Source organism: Trachemys scripta, chromosome 3, assembly GCF_013100865.1.
Source record: "Trachemys scripta elegans isolate TJP31775 chromosome 3, CAS_Tse_1.0, whole genome shotgun sequence".
NCBI lineage: Eukaryota > Metazoa > Chordata > Testudines > Emydidae > Trachemys > Trachemys scripta.
Window position 1 is genome coordinate 17625379 of NC_048300.1, and position 15255 is coordinate 17640633.

General features: G+C 40.7%; 1 long non-coding RNA gene across 1 annotated transcript in view; it reads right to left on the bottom strand.

Moving 5' to 3' along the window:
* Nucleotides 1-1780: 1780 nt before the first annotated feature.
* The window catches only part of LOC117874278, a 29316-nt gene continuing 15841 nt past the window's right edge, over nucleotides 1781-15255 (bottom strand). The window contains exons 3-4 of the long non-coding RNA XR_004644931.1: nucleotides 13900-14055; nucleotides 1781-2015 (exon numbers count right to left, since the gene is read on the bottom strand). This is a non-coding gene — a long non-coding RNA (uncharacterized LOC117874278). The remainder of the gene's footprint in view (nucleotides 2016-13899; nucleotides 14056-15255) is intronic.

Below are 15255 nucleotides of genomic sequence, written 5' to 3' on the forward strand. Positions count from 1 at the left end.
TTTGGGCTGGGGCTGGAGCCCAGACTCTGAGGTCCTCCCCCTTTGCTGGGTTTCAGAACCTGAGCTGTAGCCCAAATATCCCCACTGGTAGTTTTAGTCACTTAGCTCACGCCGGAGTCAGTTGACCCAGGCTCTGAGACTTGCTGCTAAGGGTCTTTTTGATAGTGTAGACATACTCTCAGTGCCAGGTGACGCCGCATGCTGCTGACTTGGGAGAGGTGTTAAAAGAGAGACCAAAGAGGCTGTATTTAAAATTCCATTGGAAATGAGAAGAGGGAAATAGAGTCACCAATATGCTTGTCATTAACTTGCACTGCTCTATATAGCACCTGACCTGTGTAGGCAGTTATGAATTTGGGCTGCATCATTCCTGTGGCTTTGTTCCTATTGACCTGAGTCATATGCTGCAGAGTTGGGGATGGAGGCCACCTGGGCTGTGACCCACTCACTTTTTGGCTTGGTCAAACCTGAGTGGTGCTGCGAGCCCATGGGCCTTGTCGCAGTTATCAAATATGGAGGTGGTAGGTGTAGAGGGGCCAAGGGGGTCAGGCTGCTTGTCTGTGGCGGTGTCTGAGAGGGGAAGAGGAGGGTCAGGTGGCAAGGAATCTAGGCTTCCCACTTCAAATGGCACTCCACAGCCCCTGATCTGAGTCATTCAACTCAGAGAGAAATCATCCACTATGCTCCGTTGGACTAGGTTTAATAAAATGAAATCCGGTGCCATAATGTAGCCATCTTACCACTTGTCTCATATTTATGAATGTGTTATGTTTTTCTTACCCACAGAGTAATCGTGACTCTTATTTTAGATGAACGGAAAACAGCAACACATTGATGGACATGCCTGGATAATCCAGAGTATCATATATCACACCTCAGTGTGGGAGAATTACAAAATAAAGTTGTTCGGTCACCTTGGAAGATGCAAAATAGCCAATTTTGTTTGGGACCTAGATTCTGCTAACTTTCTTTATATTGAATAGTACTTTACTGTGTGAAATCAGTGTGGCTACTTGCATTATAAGGTACCACACAATTTGAGTAAGGGTGGCAGAGCTGAGCCCTGTAGTAAAGGGATCAACATTTTTGAAAGCAGGCACAAGATTGGCTACTGCAAAAGAAAAAGGGCATTGGCATTTTCAAGCTCTATACAGTTGCGAAACCTTGCTTGGTGGTATTATACTTTCTTTAAAGTTGGAGGCATTGGGATACATTTTCACAAACACGTCTTCCTAAGTTTATGGTCCTCAGTGAAGCTGTTTGATGTCCCTTTGGAAACAGTTACTCACAACATAACCTAATAGCTCCATTGGTAACTCAAGCTTAGGGATGCTATTGGATTTCATGCTCTGCAGCATTGTGCAAACTTGCAGTATTGATGACAGGGCGGAAAAACTCCTATTCTTCATGAAGGAGATGTTGACTCTATGTACATTGTTACTGCACAGCCTGGCAGCTAACCAAGAAGTTGCATTAGCATCAGCCTCTCATCAGACTGCTAGAGTTGAACTCTCCTCTTGGGCATTGAGTTAATGCCAAGGTAAGTACATGGAAGGAAAAGATATTAGCTAAGGATGAAGGACTTGGAAAGCCCTCTGTTCCTTTTAGGCCAATTGCCTTTTGCTGCCTACTATTAATGTTGCAGCGTAGCAACAGGATGAGAAAAGATGTGGAGCCCACACGCTCAACTGTGATGTTTTTCAGGGAGGCTGTGGGAAGAAAGATCAAAGAGGTAAAAGTCTATTATAATTTCAGCTAGTAACATTTTTATTGAGACTGTTACACATTCCAGGGGTTACCACGCATTCTAAATTGTGCCATATAAATGGTTACAGTTTGGAGTCAGGACTGCAAGGTTTAGTGTAAGCACCGCGGTGATAGATTACATACTTTTCAGTTAGGGAACCACGAGATGGCTGACTCTGGTTTAAAGTTCCTCGAGTACCACTGGCAAAAGTTGTAACCTTGTCACTAATTGTTGCAGGGTGTGTAGAACTTGAGGAACCCCCTTCCCTCTGAAAAACATGGAGTGTAAATTAAAGAGCTGTAATTTTTAATAAAGAAAAAAATAGCTTAGTGGCTGAAAAAATAAAGACTGAATCGCAGATTGATGGCTTTTTTTCTATGGGATGATAGCCTGGATCTATGTGATATTCTCTGGTCTTCTCTTTCTAGCACTTCTCTCTATTCCTAGGCTCAATGCTGCAAACCCTTAGAGTATGTCTACACCCAGCCGCTAATTCGGTGGCTGGCAATCGAAGTTCTGGGTTCGACTTATCGCATCTTGTCTGGACGCGATAAGTCGAACCAGGAAGTGCTCGCTGTCGACTGCGGTACTCCAGCTAGACGAGAGGAGTACTGCGGAGTCGACGGGGAGCCTGCCTGCCGCGTGTGGACCGAGGTAAGTTCAAACTAAGGTACTTCGAACTTCAGCTACGTTATTCACGTAGCTGAAGTTGCGTACCTTAGTTCGATTTGGGGGTTTAGTGTAGACCAAGCCTTAGTCTCATTGACTTCAGTCGGAGTGCTTATGTGATGAAGGTTTGTTGGATTGGACCACTAGAGTCCAGTATCTTTCATATTCTCTCCCCCACCCTTTCTTCCATGGTTGCATATCTCCTTCTCCCCTGCCAGAACCGCATAAAGTTCTCCCGGCTGCCAAGCACTCCCTATGCTCCCAGACCCCCGCTTATTCTCATTTTAATCCTTATTGAAAACTTTAACAACCAGCATGTAAAAAACACATGTTTGTTTATAATAACTAAGAACAGTGATATGCTTGCAATACTTTAACGAGGAGCTCCCACCACGTTTTCCCCCTTAGCCTCTGAAATGTTTCACACATACCTCTACCCCAGCTTAGGGACTGGGGAGTCTATGATTTCCCCCCTCCCCCTGCTTAAATGGAACAGGCGCGTTAGATAACATACATCCCCAAGAGACATATGGCTGGAAATGTTTATATTTTGTTCCTAAAGCTATATTTAGGTAGAGAAGAATGTTCACCTTGTGTCACTGAAGTTGGGGATGAAGACCTTATGAGGTGAGGGATGGGGGGCGGGGGAGGAGAGTACCAGCCATGTGGTGCATTCTGGTTCATTCCAGTGGCAACAGAATTGTCCTTCAGTTGAATGAAATATTTTTTATGAGTGCCAGAAAGAAGTCAGCTGTGAAAGGGGGGGTACAGCAGTGTGCAGAGGTGGGGTGACACTACCCGAGGCAAGGAAATCATTCCAACTGCCCTTTCACTTTGCTGGTGGAAACTTAACATTGTGCTCCTGGGAGTCTGCACCAGCCCATCACTAACAAAAGAAATGGAGGTTATGTCTGCTCTGTGGTGACATTAACAATGGTGCTTTTCATAAGAACGGAGGGCTGGGGTTGGAGTCCTTGGCCTAAACTTACGCTCCGCTTGCTCCATGGTATTTATCCACCACTGTATAAATGCTACTCAAATAAGAGAGGCATAATAATTTTGCTAGTGTCCTTTTTTTAAGGATGTCACCTAGCATGGGTGATGTGTATGGTTTGATTTGAGAGCACCATCGGTATTACTCGCTGCTTGTTAGCCCTTCCATACTTTGGCATTGTCTAGACCCTACAGAAAAGCTTAGAGTTTTCCAGGAGAAATAGATCCAAACAACATAATATACATCAATACATCAGCCTCAGCTGCTGTAAACTGGCATAACTCTATTGAAGTCACTACTCTGATTTCCGTCAGCTGAAGTCTGTGTCTGAATCACTTAGTTGACACTCTCTTCGGGGCCATTATTGGCTCATTACCCGCTCCAGCCCCTACTCCGCTGGGACTGCCTCCTGCCTTTGTCAGGTGGCAGCGGCTCCCAGCCCTGGTGGGGGGTTGGATGGGAGGGGGAAAGCAGTGAACTACAGGGGAAGGGGGAAGCGGAGTGGACAGGGGGCAGGTCCTCATGGGAAGAGGTGGGGTAGGAGCTTGGGGGAAGAGGTGGGGCAAGGGAGATTCCGGCACTCCTGCTAGAGTGTCAGATTTTTAAATATTAACAAGTTGGCAACCCTACAAAGAAGAGCACCATAACGTCCCCTTTGTGCCTGCATGAATCCCATTAGCATGGCAGGTTTGTGACGCCATTGGTACCACAGGCCACAAAGGAGACAAGGAGAGGTCAGGGTAAAGTCACCACAGGAGGAGAATGTGGCCCTTATGAATAGGGTGATGGAACTCCTGCTCCAGCATTCACTTCTCCAGTATCCCATTATTCTTAGTAATTGTAATTGTTTTATAATGCACCAATGTGTGTGCTTGGTGCTTCATGGAAAACACATGCAGACAATTTTTGCTTCAGAGACCTTGAAATCTAAATTTTAAACATTATCTGCTGAGGGAGGTGAATAGACGGGAGGGACTTGGGAGACCAGGTCGAGGGTGTCAGCAATTTGACTTGAAAAGCCCGAGCCTGAGGTCCTCATACACGAAAAACTCCTTTGGGCTTCATTCACAATGTCCTGTGCAGGAGGCTCTCAGAATATGTGTACAGTGCAGTCGTTGTGTTTTAAAACTGCTTAGCTGTGCACCCAGCAAGTATTTTACATTTCTGTTAGAACAATACAAAGTCCCTAAAGATTTCCATGGCGTTAATTTTAGTTCATTTTAGATAATCCGTGTATGGATTAAATAATAAATGAGATTTACGCTGTATAAAATGTGTTCTGCATTTCAGCATTCCTTGTTAGAAATCCACCTCTTAGACACCAACTAACTAAACTGAGAGACAGGACAGAAGTAGTTTTTCAGAGTAGTATCTCTGCCTGTTTCCTCTCCGGGCTTTCATCTTCTCTTTTTTGTTGTTGTTGTTGTTGATTGGTGTCACCTCACATGGTTAGAATGCCTGCCTGTCTGTTCGGAGTGTGAACACATTCCTCAGAATGCTGATTTGCTCGTTTCACACTAGTGTCAAAATGACTTATTAAATTCGGCACCTTCTGATACTGAGTGGCTGATGTGTTGCTGTCCAAACACTAAATGACAATAAGCATATGCAGCTGCTGGGCCTAGCTAACTCATTTAGTTTGATAAAAATGTCACGGCAACATGCTTTAAACCGCTGTCCTTTTCATCATTGTTAATTGCTAGCTATAGACCTTTTTCCTGTGCTTAATACAAGTGTTAAGATGCTGCTCCTTCCAGCCTGATTAAGAATTTTTTTAAAAATGTAGACATCCTTTTCAGTGACAGCATTATTTCATCAAGAGATGGATTTTGCTCTTAATTAGCCAACATGCCACTAGGGATGCTTCAGAGTCATGGGTGTGAAAGAGCCCCAAGCAGGAGATCAATCTCTGGGAGGGAAAAAAAAAATGGTGATTTGGGAATAATTGGCAGCTCCAGTGAACGTGGGTTGGTTATAGCAGTGACAATATGTTCTAGTGCAGTATCAGTACCTGCTTCTCTCTATTGTTTAGTTGGCACGTTTCAAACTCAACAAGAGCGATTTGAACATAGGAGTGTACAATATCTGGTGCGTGGTGGTTTCCCCCCTCTTTTCTGCTGTCATTGGTAGGCGGCATAGCTTTCATAATAAACTGCTAAACAGGTTTCACTTTTTTCTTGGAGTGGAGTTTGCTTCGTTATATCACATTTAATCAATAACTCCCTCCCCCTCCCCCATGGTTTCTGCTCCAAACTTAGCTCATCCTTGTGTCCAGATATCTGTTTCAGTATAGATCTGGCCAGTGTGATCTTGCGTTACATGTGCTGCAGTTAAGATGAAATATCCCACTTAATGCTAAATTGCCTTGGTGTTTTTTCTTGGCTGTCAGATCCCACCTAATATTTTAAGATGGCATTTTAAAATTGTGCCCGTTTTTCTGTAACTTTACATACTTCAGAAGTAACATCTGAGAAATGAGACAAATGTACTGTCAATAATAATGAAAAAGAAATTGTCTTGTACCCAAATGATATTAGAAGATGTCGCCATACAACTGGGAGAGGAGGGTAAGTAAAATGCAAATCCTGAACAAAACAAAACTCTAGAAGGTGGGAGAGTTTGAATACATCAAAATGAAAAAATAGGCTATTGTAATATCTACAGGTTGAACCTTGGTTTCTTCTGTAGAAACAGAATTTAAGCAATGATCTAAACCCACTGGAGTCAATGGAAAGATTTTGGATAAGGTTCTAAATGCAAAGAAGAAAATGTGATTATTTTGCAAGCTTCCTATGCAGAGAAAGATATGAGATTAGCAGTTAAAGTTCTTATCCAAACGGAATAAACCTCAACATGTCCTTCAAATTGCAGGCCTGTTAAGGTGTAGCAGTGAGATATGCAATTAGGCATGCTTCTTTTGGTAACAGCAGAGCAGAACCCATGACACTGGTATCAAATGAAACAAAAGGCCGGTTGGACTTCCTTAAGGCTTTAGTCTGCTCCTGATAAGTACCTAGGGCAGTGGTTCCCAAACTTGTTTCTTCCAGCAGCTCCTATTGGCCTGGAGCAGCGAACCGCAGCCACTGGGAGCTGTGATCGGCCCGACCTGCGGACACGACAGGTACACAAACTGGCCTGGCCCGCCAGGGGCTTTCCCTGCACAAGCGGCGGAACAAGTTTGGGAACCACTGACCTAGGGAGCTTTTCATATCACACATGTGGAGAAGGGCCTTTTTGAGGAATAGGCATATGGTGTAAAAAAGTGTTGGCAAGATGACTGGTTTCTGAAGGTCGAGCTCCATCCCCAATTTTGGAACCAATTTACGACATGCCAATAGCACCAGTGTACTCTTGAAAAACATAGTGTTGAGTGGATTAGTCACTAGAGCCTGAAGCAAACTCAATACACGAGGTACAACCAGGTAAATGACCTTCTGGGTAATAAATAAATAAAATAAATAAATAAATAAATAAACCAGGTCTTACCTTCTGGGTAAGACTTACAGGAGTCTCAAAAGAAATGTTCATTAGCTTTATCAGGGCTTTGTTAATATCCCACAACACAGGGGTCATTTTAGTAATTGTGTTAGCAAGTGAATCAAACCTTGAATAAACCTGATGAGAAGGTATCAGAGGTACTTCTCTATCTTTTGGCTTTTTCATGAAAAGCTGTTGCGTGAACATGTGTGGATAGTTCCTTAGTCCAGGTGAAAAAATGTAATCAGGCAATTTTTGTGTGGAGTGCTGCCACATTCTCTTCTCCAATCAGGCTTTCTGTAGAGGGGCTGTCCATCAGGTAGAATGAATCAGGCCTGTATATCACAAGGGCTAGTAAACTTGGCCACTCACAATTTGTTTTGCAACATGAATAAAGCACTAATTAAATAAAAGGTAATGCTTGTCTTTTCCCCCCCAAAACATTGTCAAATTTGGCCTCAGAGATTCCTGCATTCTGCCAACAGAATGTGTTGAATTTTGTAGCAGTGGAAGAAATTCTAAATTCCAAGAATAGTGTGATAAAATGCATAGATTTATATCTGTTGACTAAATATATGAAAAAAGCATCTAGCTATATTTATTAGGGCTGTCGATTAATCACAATAAACTTGCATGATTAACTCAAAAAAAGTAATCATGATTAAAAAATTAATTGCGATTAATTGCAGTTTTAATCGCGCTGTTAAACAATAGAATACCAATTGAAATTTATTAAATATTTTGGATGTTTTTCTACATTTTCAAATATATTGATATCAATTGCAACACAGAATACAAAGTGTACAGTATTCACTTTATATTATTTTTATTACAAGTATTTGCACTGCAAAAATGATAAACAAAGAAATAGTATTTTTCAATTCACCTCATACAAGTACCATAGTGCAATCTCTTTATTGTGAAAGCACAACTTACAAATGTAGATTTTTGTTGTTGTTACATAACTGCACTCAAAAACAAAACAATGTAAAACTTTAGAGCCGACAAGTCCACTCAGTCCTACTTCTTGTTTAGCCAATCGTTAAGAGAAACAAGTTTGTTTACATTTAGGGGAGATAATGCTTCCCGCTTCTTATTTACAATGTCACCTGAAAGTGAGAACAGGCATTTGCATGGCACTTTTGTAGCTGGCATTGCAAGGTATTTACGTGCCAGATATGCTAAACATTCATATGCCCCTTCATGCTTTGGCCACCATTCCAGAGGATATGCTTCCGTGCTGATAACTCTTGTTTAAAAAAATAATGCATTAATTACATTTTTGACTGAACTCCTTGGGGGGAGAATTGTATGTCTCCTGTTCTGTTTTACCCACATTCTGCCATATATTTCATGTTATAGCAGTCTCGGATGATGACCCAGCATTTGTTGTTTGATTTCTGAACACTGTCACTGCAGATTTGACAAAACACAAAGAAGGTACCAATGTGAGATTTCTAAAAATAGCTACAGCACTCGAACCAAGGTTTAAGAATCTGAAGTGCCTTCCAAAATCTGAGAGGGATGAGGTGTAGAGCATGCTTTCAAAAGTCTTAAAAGAGCAACATTTCGATACGGAAACTACAGAACCCGAACCACCAAAAAAGAAAATCAACCTTCTGCTGGTAGCATCTGACTCAGATGATGAAAATGAACATACGTTGGTCTGCACTGCTTTGGATCATTATTGAGCGGAACCCATCATCAGCATGGACACGTCCTCTGGAATGGTGGTTGAAGCATGAAGGGACATATGAATCGTTAGCGCATCTGGCACACAAATATTTGCAACACCCTGCAAACGCCTGTTCTCACTTTCAGGTGACATTGTAAACAAGAAGCGGGCAGCACCGTCTCCTGCAAATGTAACCAAACTTGTTTGTCTGAGCGGTTGGCTGAACAAGAAGTAGGACTGAGTGGACTTTTAGGTTCTAAAGTTTTACATTGTTTTATTTTTGAATGCAGTTATTTTTTGTGCATAATTCTACATTTGTAAGTTCAACTTTCATGATAAAGAGATTGCACTACAGTTCTTGTATTAAGTGAATTGAAAAATATTTATTTTATTTGACAGTGCAAATATTTATAATAATAAAAATAAATATAAGGTGAGCACTGTACACTTTGTATTCTGTATTGTAATTGAAATCAATATATTTGAAAATGTAGAAAACATCCAAAATATTTATAATAATAGTATTCTTGTATTATTGTTTAGCAGCGTGATTAATCGCAATTAATTTTTTTTTACAGCCCTAATATTTATATCTTTTCTGGATTTCAGTGTTCCTTTGTTAATATGATCTTTCAGTACTGTGGAGAGCCCTATGGGCGGGGGCTACTTATGAGGGAAACTTTCTGTGGTTCAGGATCCAGAACTTTCTAGGTCTTATCTTGGGACTTGGGGTGAGGGGTCTGAGGGCCTGTGGAAGAGTTGGGGAGTTGAAAGTCAATGGGAATCAGGCCCTGAAGTGCATACTTTATTTCTGAAAATGGTATGTAGGATCCTACACCACTTAGGTGCTTTTGAAAATTTTACCTGCAGAGCCTGATGTACCTGTGAGTATGCCTGTCCCTAGACCTACTTGGTTCCCTAAAGTAGCTGCAATGAGAAATGGGATCTGTGGCTATAAAAGAGCAATCTGAATGTCTATTAATTAAGCCATTATTCAACAAACAGGTTGGGAAAACATGAGGTCAGTTGTACTGAATTTTCACTAGGTGTGGTTGTGTTAGCCCAATATAAGTCCACATGAATCAGAGTATTATGGCCAAATTTTGCCTTCACTTACTCCAATACTACCCTATTCACTTCACTGGGCCTGCACGGGTGTGAGGGGAAAACTTGGTAGGCATTTGCTTCCGACTACCTGAGAGCAATATATGCCATTTAGCTTGGTCCTAAACTGACAGCAAAGAGTTATTGAGCATCCATTTCTCTTTGGCTGTAGAAACTGGGGAGGTCTTTCAAGATCATATTGCAAATATGTAATATCTCAGCAGTGATCCAAAAAGGCAGGAAGAGGAGGAAGGGAAGAAAAGAAGAACCTGAAGGCAGCTGTTGACATAGTTATCTTCTGATGTCAATGATGTGTATTTTCCAGGTAGCATATTAATACACGAAGTAAAATATGATAATTTATTTAGCATTTATATTGCAGTTGTACTTAGAGACCAACCAGGTTGGCGACTGAAAACTCTTGTCAGAAAAGATAATAGAAAACTTAAAATTCTATATAGTTTTCAAACACAGCTTAATCTGTACTTACAAGCTTTTTGAGACTCAGGGTAACATTTTCTAAATTGCATAAGAAACATTCTCTGAGGTTTCATTTTCAGAAGTGATTTAAATAGTTAGGAGCCTGTGTTCCTTCAGATTTAGGGTGTGTCTTTGATGCAATTAACCACCCACATCTGGCCCATGTCAGCTGACTCATGAGAGGGGGAGGGTCCCAGAGCCTGGGCTCTAGCCCAAGCCAAAACGTCTACATACAATTAAACACTATTGCCAGAGTCCCACGAACCTGAGTTAACTGACATGGGCCAGCCGCAGGTGTTTAACTGTGGTGTAGAAATATCCTTAGGGTCTTAAATGCCTAAGTCACTTTTGAACATGGGACTTTAGTGGTTTAGAAAATTTGACCTTGATACTTTCTTATAGTAGTGAGAAAAAGGGATGGCCAACAATAAGGAACCCTGAGTCAACCTAATGCCTCCTGCTGACTAAAAGTCTTTAGTAGTACAGGGGAAACTTACATGTATCTTGCTCTTGCCTTTTTCATCAGGTATTATTCCAAGGCAGTGGTATTGAGACTACCTTTTGATGAAATGGATATACACAGGAGACTATCCTGCTTTTTATTTTTTTAGTTTAAGTTTACCTATGCTCAACTCATCCATTACTCTGAATTTTTTTTGTGGGTGGGTGGGGGGAGTGGAAGGCATAGGAGAGGAAATAATGGAAATACTCATATCAAAGAAGACAGTGAAAAGAGGTGGAAATTGGGCACCTACTCAGGTTTCCAGAGTCAGAATAAGAATCCCTCAAGTAAACAAGCAGAAAATTGCTCTCATCTCTGGTGCCTGTGAGTCTGTCAAAGTAAAGTAGAACTGACAGAGCTACTCAAAGATTCCATGTTTGTGTTAACAGTAGTGCCATTCACACAACAGAGAGAATGCCTACCCCCCACCCCCTTTAGCCTTCCCACTGTTTCTGGAAGGGATTATGCACCTTTGCAGAACTGTTAGTGATGCTGAACATAAATTAATAATACTATTTATGTACACAATTAGTTTTAGGTTAAGAACACACTAGAAAAAGCTTCTCAGGAGAAGTTCCCCACTGAAAGGCAGTATTACTGGCATTGTCAGTAGCCACTACGAGCAATTTGTGAACTAATTTGTGATGAGTGGTAAACAGTTAAGTGAAACTTGAATACGATTGCACTTGTGCCGCTGGTGCAGTGCACTGAATCTCTGGATAAAATCTGTTTTTACACTTTATCACCCATATAATCAGGTGTGATATTAGTTTTATGCCATTTTTCTTAGTTTACACTGGGAGGAAGTAGAGTAGTAGAGGGAAAAATAGAGGAGTTTACTTGGCATGAAGTGCTGTTTAAAGGACATCTATAGGCCTCTTACATTATACGGTTTCATTCTGTAAATGCTACTTGAACTAAAATATTCCCTTTATCTTTGTGACAGAAATATGATACAGTAATTCTTTGTGAAAATGTAGATGATACGCTGCAATAGTTACAGTGAGTTAGGATTAAGTGGCAAATGCCTACTGATAAAGACTTAATTAAGGACACAATAGCTCTAGGAGGTCATTATTGTAATTACAGTGCTGACTATATTGTTGTAGCCAAGTACATGGTTGTAGCATCACATTATCTCTACATAGCATCCTGGTTTGATGAGGCAGCTGTCACATACTATCCATACAGCTTCATTTACTGTGGCCATGAATGCCTTTTGCTAATGCACGACTTTTATTTTTTTTATATTTGGGGTTTGATTCTCCTCTAACACTGGTTTGTACACTGAGGTAACTCCATTAACTTCAGTGGAGTTACTTCTGATTTACAGCAGTGTGAGGGAAACGAGGCCCTCACGCTTTAGTTAAAAATATACAGCTAAAAGGGAAATAACTTTTTTAAAATTAACAGCATTAAAGTAGATGATGATTTGGTTTCATCTCTTTCAGGGAAAACCTTATACTCTGCATGTTTGTAAAGACATTAGTACATAATGGTTCTTATTCTAGATTTATTAGCAGCTAATTTATGAGTAGTAGACACAACATGGATGCATGACTGAAAAAGCCAGAGGATTTGTAGAAAATCCTGTCTGGAAGTTAAATCAGGACAAAGACTTATAACTACCATTTGCAACAGAATTTTGTAAGGATGTAACTTTTCTGTCACAATTTTCACTATGCTGTCAAATATTCAACTTCCTAGAAGATGAAGATGGAAAAGATGTATTAGATCATCCAATCCTAATAATTTCCTAGTGTGTTGTCCAGTCTAGTTTTAAAAAACCCAAGCAATGAAGCTTACATCACTTGCCTCAGGAGACTACTCCACAGCCCAGAACATCTCATGCAGGAAGTGTTTCCAGGTATAAAGTCTAAGTTTTTCCTTTCTTACTCTCCTCCTATTTTTCCTAGTTATATTCCTCCCCTTGTGGTTGTATTCACTAAATAAGTTATTTGTCTTCTTGATGTTTCTAACCTTAAAATATGTAGACAGTTATGAGGTTCCCTTCCCCCACTCCTCACAGTCACTGCTGATCCAAACTATACATATGGCATTTTCAGTCTTTCCTCAAGTCAGCCCTCTTTGCTCCCTGATAATTTTTGTTGCTCTTTTCTGAATTAATATCTATCTTCATATTGTGGTACCCAAAAAGTAACATCATAATCCCTGGGTAGAGCCAAACAGAAAGGGATTTTTACCTTCCTGATCTCTGATGTGATGCCCTTGAGTATGCTCCCCAAAATTGCCTTTGCATTTTTTGAGGGTAGTAAATATCATATATCAAGCTTATGTCTAATTTGATGTGCATTATTATCACCCCTACATCTCTTCAGCATTACTGCTTCCCTCTTTCTCCCTCCCATTCTGTAAATGGTTTTGGATTGTATTCTCTCCAAAATCATACACCTCAGCCTGCCAATGCCCAAATGAGTGATTCAATGTGTGGCAAAGACCCGTAATGAGAGAGGAAAAAAATGTCTGAATTCAAGAGATTTTAAATGCTGTGGGATCCTCCTGTAGTGTAAACAACTCTTTCTATAACCCCAGTTTCATAATGCTTAATTTCTGAGGTAAATAATTTTCAACAATAAAAATGAGACCACATGGAGTTTGTGTGGCAGGCAAGTATCTTTGGGTTCGAAATTGGGAACAGTTGAGAAAGATGCTCCAAATACAGTATCGTGAATTTGTCCTTGTTGAATCTGGTGCTGAATTATGTGGGCATACTGACTTTCTCTCAAGTAATCTCTGGCATGGGTGCCCATTTCCAAAGTGGTTTGACTGGGTTGCACTGTACTGGATTAGCACCGCTTGCCAGTCACTGACAGGAAGTGCTGTGTCTGAAATACCTACTCTTTAGAGTAGGAAGATAGCAGTAATGGTTTGTCACTAGATGCTGAATTTAGATGCTGCTGAAGGCTAGAAAAGAGGAGAAATGGGAGTTGAAACACAAAGGAGAGTTTTCTTTCCCACCCTTTTCTTTCTTTCCATATTCTCTGTTTCCCCATCTCCATATTTGGGGGTGTGTTGTGAGGAGGAAATGAAATGACAACGGTTCTGCTAGCATTTTAGTGAAAAATTGAAGACTTTCTGATTTGGTGTATTATACATTGGCAGCTAAGCTATTTCTTTTATTCAAATAAAGTGAATGTAGTGCCTATGAAAGAAGCCAAATTAGCAGTGCTTGAAATAGAGCACTAATCCACAGAACAGTCAGAGGAAGCGCAGCAGCAGTGTCGTCTTACCCATTGTGGCCACCAATGTGTCTCAGCTCTGATCTGGAGTGACCACTTTCAGATAGCAGAGGAGAGTTCAGGCTGATGGTCTTTCAGTTTTGTATTGGTCTTTGCCAGTATTGTCTGTCAGGATCTCAAATAACTGATCTGCCTGCAGCTCACTCCCTGATAAAACAAAGAGTTATTTGAAGAAACAACTGCAGGGAGTGCTGTTTAATTTGATCTTTACCAGCACTGCCCATTACCACCAGTGGAACTTGAGCTGGTTGAAAAATGGTGAATAAGTTCCACCAAATTTTTTTGAATTTTTCCAATTTATCAGTGAATACCCCCCAAAATGTTTGTTTTTAAAAACTGAACAAAAATCAGGAATTCAATCTTTGGGTATTTTACCCCTTTCCCTCCCACTTTTCAATGGCAAAATGAAGGGGGAAAAACAGGGTCGGGAGAAGAAGAAAAATTATAATGAAAAGAGAGTGAAGGTGGAAAAACCAAAACTAAAATAATGTTTTTATCAGAAAATGTAAAAACAATACAAACTTCCCATCGGACTTTTCATTTAAGAAAACATTTTTAATTGAAAAAGTTTTAAATGAAAAATTGTGACTAGCACTAACTGAAGTACCTCATGTCATGGCTGCTTTATTCGCCAACACCAGAAACCAAACCACGAACCTCTAGTGCTAAACGTATGAGTCTCTTAAGCTTAAAAGACAGGCCGGTAAGCGGAGAGCTGAAATGGATCTATATCCTCTGTCAATTGGGCATGATGAGGAGGGGAACGAGACACACAGTGTACACTGACCAGTGGGTCACACAAATACTTGCTTTACCTCATGTTTTTGACCTGACTCTCAGGCTCTTCGGAGAGCACTTGAAAGCTCTGGATTTTTAGTCCTGGCTGCAGACCCCACAGCTGTGTGCAGCTCTGAATAGGCTATTATCCAGATGAGCTGCAGAGAAAACAGATGGGTTTTTGAACTCCAGTATTTGCTCATTTATTTTAATGTTAGGAATTGAGCCTGATTTTGAAATAATTGAAATGTATTTATTTATTTATTTACTTAAGTTGCAGAGAAGCTGGATCTGGGTTGGGGCAGGTCAGCCAAGAGGAAAATCTCAGACATTTTAATTACTTTCTATAGACAGCCGTGCTTATGCAGCAACAAAGAACGAAGGAAGGATGAAGTGGAGGGGAATGGGAAATAACAGGAGCCGCTACTGAGCATGGCTCCCTCTAGTGTTGTTTCTTTTGATTAGCATGGAGAGCTGGTAGCACCGTTTATTCGTGTACTCAGCTGTGGATGGCACGAAGAGGACAAATAGACCCAGAGTTTTAAGAAGAGCGAAAGACAACAAAATAGG